The sequence below is a fragment of the Herpailurus yagouaroundi genome, unplaced genomic scaffold (assembly GCF_014898765.1).
Source record: "Herpailurus yagouaroundi ecotype Mexico unplaced genomic scaffold, PumYag 188, whole genome shotgun sequence".
Taxonomy (NCBI): domain Eukaryota; kingdom Metazoa; phylum Chordata; class Mammalia; order Carnivora; family Felidae; genus Herpailurus; species Herpailurus yagouaroundi.
In genome coordinates this window covers 33,669,885-33,676,649 of record NW_024412419.1, presented here as the reverse complement: position 1 = coordinate 33,676,649, position 6,765 = coordinate 33,669,885, and positions in this window count along the sequence as shown.

Below are 6,765 nucleotides of genomic sequence, written 5' to 3'. Positions count from 1 at the left end.
AGCTGTCAGCACAGAGCCCGATGAACTGTGAGATCATGACCTGAGCAGAAGCTGGACGCCCAACCGACTGAGCCACCCTGGTGCCCCTATTGATTATATTTGTAATCAAATAAATATATTGATTATGGGAATTCCTGACACATATGTAGGATCTCTGAAGTTGTTAAAAACTACTACATAAAGCTAAAAGAGTTAGAAAATCTTTCCAGGCTCCGAATGTCTTCACATACACAAAGGATTCCGATTAATTATACTTATTAAAAGTCTTGGATTTGAAGGGTTTATTATTTTTTTTTCCCCAGAGAATGAATATGTGTTGAGACACAGCTGCCAAACTATCCATCTCCGTGGGGCACTATCTGCATTGAGCTCCAGGGGGAGCCATCGAAATAGTGTGATGTGGTGGCATCTTCCAAAACAGAAGGCAGTAAAGTATTGAGATGGGAAGCAATGGTTTGCATCTCTGGCTGCAATTAGAATTGCCAGGGGAGCTTTAGGACCAATGCCTGAGCTTCACTTGAGGTGATTAAGCCAAGTCTCTGGTGGGTGGATCTGGGCATCAGTAATGTTTTAAAAGCACTGGCTTAGAGCATGGGATCTGGAGACATGGGACCTGGATTTGACTCCCAATTATTAAACTGTCTAAGCTTTATGGGTGTCTGTAGTATGAGGTCATAGGTTGCTCTTACTTTATAAGATTGTGAATCCAACCCCTACCATTGCACTTCTATTAAACATGTAAAAACGATGATCAACTCTTCTTATTAAGAAACAAATCACTGCTGCTTTAATACTTTTGAAAAAAAAAATAAAAGAATACAGTAGTCCTCCTTTTTCTGTGGTTTCACTTTTCAGTTTCTATTACCCATGGTCAACTGCAGCTCAAACGCAGATGATCCTCCTGATGTATCATCAGAAGGTCAATGGTAGCCTAACGCTATGTCACAATGTCTGCGTCATTCACCTCACGTCATCGCATCACATGGGCATTTTATCATCTGACATCATCACAAGAAGAGGAAAGGTGAGTATGGTATAATAAGATACTTTGACAGAAAGAGAGACTCCATTCACATGACTTTCATTACAGTACATTGTCATGGTTATTCAAGTTTTATTGCTTATTGCTGTAATCTCTTACCGTCCTGATTTGCAAATTAAACTTTATCATAGGTACGTATGTATAGGAAAAAGCATAGCAAATATAGGGTTCAGTACTATCCTTGGTTTCAGGCTTTCACTGGGGGTTTTGGAACAGATCTCCCACAGATAAGCGGGGGGTTACTGTAATATACTATCAGTTAGGCCCAATCTTTTCTCAGAGACTCAAAAGATGTGTAAAATATATTAAACGAGATGACTCAGAAGATAATCCGTTCAGTCCAACCTGCAGAAATCCTACTAAACTCTGAATGTGTCATCTACTAAGACCTAGCTAAGGTCTGAAGTGGAAACCCTGCCATTGGAGTTTTGCCCTTGGCTAATTTATCTCATTGCACTCTACTTTACCTCATATATAGAAATCCCTTCAACTCTGTCTCAAACACTAAGACTGAATTTATAATGACCTGTTCATTACCTGTAGTGACCTCAGGTACTTCCAAGTTAACTTTCCTAAGCAAACTCCTTCAAGGTTTAAACCCAACCAATGGAAAGTTCTGTCAATAATATTTCATAAAGGTCTCTCAAGCGTTACTCCTCTTCTCCATCTTCTCACCAAGGCTGAGGGCATTTTCTTTCTTGCTACCAGCTCCTAATTAATCGTCTGTGTGCTGCTAGAAATAACTTTTGGAAAAACAAATGCTCACAAACCACTTTATGCTTTAAATTTCCCTCTATTTATGCTCTATTGCCTAAGGAATCAAGTCCAATGTCCTTAGGTCAGAGGACCTAAAAATCCATATTTAGCTTTCAGAATCTTCCTTCCACCCACCCCTTCTTTCTATAAACATCCTGGTAGCATTCTGAAGTCCACATCTCTGATCATGCCAATGTGGCTTTGTATATGCTGTTCCCTTCACTTATTTTACTCTTCTCATATTCCTTGCCTCATTAACTCCTAATTATCTTTTAAGTCTGAGATCAGGAATCATCACTGTGATGTCCTTTCATGACTCCTCTGAGCATTTGTCCTTTCTCTTTCTGTGCCCTGTAATACTTCACTTAACTGTGCCTTAATACAATTGATCACAAATGTCTTTTTCCCCCAGTAGCCTGAGGGTTCCTTAAGAAATCAGACTCACTAGACTGGGATGAGGGCCTTAGAAAGTTCTAGTGGAAACAATAACTCAGACTATAGATTAATAAATGAACAATTAAACAGATGTTTCATTCAATATGGATTGAGAAACACAGCTGCATTCTTAGGGAAAATCTCCATTGAAGCAAAAATATTTTCCTCTCCCGTCTACAGCCCCAACATGACCTGGAAGGGCCACAAAGTGTCTGGAATTGATCCTGAGTTTAATTGTTGAGTTAAAGAGAAGAAAAACTGTGTGCTGCTCAGGTGTTGGTATTGACACAAATACAAACATTAAAGGAAGGAAATGTGGCCTAAGTCTATTTGTGACCATCGCTAGTGCATAATGCTTGCACACGAATATTGAAATTTGAACATGTTGGATCACAGGGAAAAGGTTAAAAGTCTATTGTGAAATTTGTTCTCCAGTATGTACTTTGCTTTTGGACAATGAAGACTGAACAAAGGATTCGAAGATGGTCAGAAACCTCTTTTGAAAAGTTTTCTTCCCTGAAATTCCAGATTGATCATCTATTTTGGAAGCTAAATTAGTTAATAAAAAATGATCTTCACTGAGATGATGAAAAAGTTGCCATTCATGGGACTCTGGGAAGATGGCAGAATAGGAAGCGCCAGGAATCTGTCTTCCCACCTAGACAACAATTGCACTGGCAGAATCCATCTGGTGTAACTCTTTTGGAACTCTGAACTCTATTGAAAACTTGCAACTTCCAAAGGAAGGCTTGGACACTAAATTGTGCTTAATTTCAGTCTATTTCAGCTCTTGCACAGTAGCAGCTACCCATCCCCACTCCCAACTGCATGGCAGCCATTGCACACATTCCCGGATCACCTTACCGTGTGTGAGAGCCAGAGTGGGCAAAATGGACCTCGTCCTCCAAATATTTGGGATCTTTGCTCTGACCCCTGATTGCTGCTCCTGATCATACAGATGCAGACCAAAGAGGTGGCAGCCATTATTGCTGTACTTCATCCCATTGTTGCAAGTCCCTTCCCTTCTGGCTGATGTGACTTCCAGGGGACTTAAAGGGTCACTTCTCCTTCCCCCACCTCTTCATTTTTTTCATTTGCCTCCTTTTGGGAGCCAGACATCAAAGACTAGGACATTCAAAACAACTGCAAATATAGGGGATATTAAAAAGTAACCACAAATGCCCGGCAGAAGACTCAGAAATGACTTGAGATGACCTTATGTTTGCATCTCAGGTTGATCCTCAGCACAGAGATAGTGTATAGCAATCACACAGAAACAACAACAACAACAACAACAACAGCAACAACAATAGCAATAGCAAATCTTGGGAAAGAAGAAAAGCCTGATTCCCATGGTTTCTACATTGTTAGATTCAAATGTCAAGTCTTCAAAAAACAGTCATACAGGATACAAGGAAACAGGAAAGGATGGCCATTCAAAGGAAAAAAATAAGTCAACAGAAACTGTCACTGAGAAAGAACTGATAGCAGATATCCTAAGCAAAGGCTTTTAAACAATCATCTTAAAGACACCCAAAGAACTAAAGAACTAAAGAAGATGTGGAACAACTGAAAAAAAAAAAGTGTGAACAAATGGAAATGTCAAAAAAAAAGAAAATCTAAAAACAGACCAAAATGAAATTCTGGAGCTGAAAAGTACATTAATCAAAATTTAGCAAAATTTTTGCTAGAGGAATTCAAAGGCAAATTTGAGTCAGCAGAAGAAAGAATCAGCATACTTAAAGACAAAACAATGAAAATTATGACGCCTGAGGAAGAGAAAGAAAAAAGACTGAAGAAAAGTGAATAGAGCTTAAGGGACCTATATATAGCACACTATCAAGTAGACCAACATACACGTTTTGGGGATTCCAGAAAGAGAAGAGAAAGATAGAGACATAGAGAATATATGAAGAAACAATGTGAAAAACAATGACTAAAATACATGCATATAAACATCCAGGAAGCTCAACAAACTCTGAGTAAGGCGAAGTCAAAGAGACCCATATTGAGACACGTTATAGTTAAACTTTGAAAGACGAAGACAAAGAGAGAATCTTGAACGCACAAGAGAGAGAGGCAAGGGGTTTTCACTGAGGGACAGATTTCTCACCAGAAACTTTGGAGGCCACAAGGCAGTGTACTGATATGTTCAAAGTGCTGAAAGAAAACAACTGTCCATCCAGAATCCTACATCTGGCAAAATTGTCCTTAAAAAGTGAGGGAGACATTGGGGTGCCTGGGTGGCTCAGTGGGTTAAGCGTTTGACTCTTGATTTTGGCTCAGTTCATGATCTCATGGTTCAGTTCATGAAATTGAGGCCCATGTGGGACTCTATGCTGACTGTGTGGAGCCTGCTTGGAATTCTCCATCTCCCTCTCTCTCTGCCCCTCCCCCGCTTATATTCTCTCCCTCTCTCCCTCCCTCTCTCTCTCAAAAATTAATAAACTTAAAAAAAAAGAAAGTGAGGGAGACATTAAAATATTCCCAGATAAACAAAAGCTCAAAGAGTTCATTACCACTAGACCTGCCCTGCAAGAAATGTTCAAAGGAGTCCTGCAGTGTGAAATGACAAGACAACAGATAGTAACTCCAAGCTATATGACAAAATAAAGATCTCAATAAAGAAAAATAAAAGGGCAATTATAAAAGCTTATATTCTTGTAACAACTGTGAAGGTTGTAACTTCACTTTTTGTTTTCTACATGATTTATGAGACTAATATATTAAAAGAAAACCAATTATTAGTCTAAAAGCTCATGTCATTATAACTTTGGTTTGTAACTCCAAGTTTTGATTTCTATATAATTTGAGACTAATGCATTCAAAAGAATTATTAGGTTATATTTTTGGATACACAATGTAGGCAGATGTAATTTTGTGACATCAACAACCTAAATGGGTAGGGATGTAGCTATAAAGGAGAAGTTTCTTTATGTTATTGAAGGTAAGCTGGTATAAATTCAAAACAGTATGTTCTAACTTTAGAGTGTTAAATATACTCCCCAAAATAACCACAAGGAAAATAACGAGAGAATATACACAAAAGAAAATGAGAAAATAATTTAAATAAAAAATCAACTAAATACAAAAGAAAGCAGTAATACAGAAAATACAGGACAAACAGAAAGCTATAAGGCATAGAGAAAAGAAATAGGAAAATAACAGAAGTCCTTCCTTATTAGTAATTACTTTAAATATAAATGAATTAAACTCTCCAATCAGAAGACAGAGATTAGAATAATGGATAAAATCACATGATCCATCACATGTATATTCAGTTTACAGGATACCCACCTTAGACCCAAAGAAACAAATAGAAGGAAAGTGAAAGGAAGGACAAAGATATTTTATGCAAATAGTATCAATCAGAGCAAGGATGGTATATTAACATCAGACAGACTTTAAATCACAAAAGATCAAGAGACAAAGAAGAGTACTATATATTTTTAAGCTTCAATACAGCAAGAATATACAGCAATTGTAATCATTTGTGCACCTGATGACGGACCATCAAAATATATGAAGCGAAAACTGATAAAATTCAAGAAAGAAACAGTTCTACAATAATAGTTATAGACTTAAATACTCCATTTTCAATAATGAAAATAGAACAACCAGACAGAAGATAACTGAAGAGATAGAGAACTTAAACAATACAATGAACCAACTAGCCAGGCATATACAGAAACCTCCATACAACAACAATAGCACAACACAATCTTCTCAGTGCACCTAGGACATTTTGCAAGAGAGAGCACATGTTAGGACACAGATTAACTCTCAAGAGATGTAGAAGGATAGCTATCATCCTTCTACAAAAGTAACTTTTCCCACCACCTTAGAAGGTAGAACAGAAGTAAAACTGGAAATTTCACAATTTTGTGGAAATTAAACAATGCAAGTGAAATTAGGAAATACTTAGAGATTATTGAAAAAAAAAAAAACCTTATCAAAACTGATAAGATCAGGGGGCATGGGTAGCTCAGTCAGTTAAGCATCCGACTTCAGCTCAGGTCATGATCTCACAGTCTGTGAGTTCGAGCCCTGTGTCAGGCTCTGGGCTGACAGCTCGGAGCCTGGAGCCTGCTTCGGATTCTGTGCTCCCTCTCTTTCTGCCCCTCCCGTGCTCATGCTCTGTCTCTCTCTGTCTCAAAAATAAATAAATAAATAAATAAATAAATAAATAAATAAATAAAACATTTAAAAAAAACTGATAAGACCAGTAAAAGCAGTGCTTAAGGGGAAAATTCACAGTCATAAGTGTTTATATTAAAAAAAAAAAAAGAAAGATCTCAAACCAACAACCTAATTTTACAACTTAAGGAACTAGAAAAAGAAAAGACTAACCCTCAAATTAGCAGAAGGAAGGAAATAATAAAGGTTAGAGCAGAGACCAATGAAATAGAGTAGAAAAATAATAGCAAAAATTAATGAAATCATAACATGGTTCTTTGCAAAGACTAACAAAATTAACATTTAACTCGGTGGACTAGGAAGGAAAAAAGAGAAGACTCAAGTTACTAAAATGA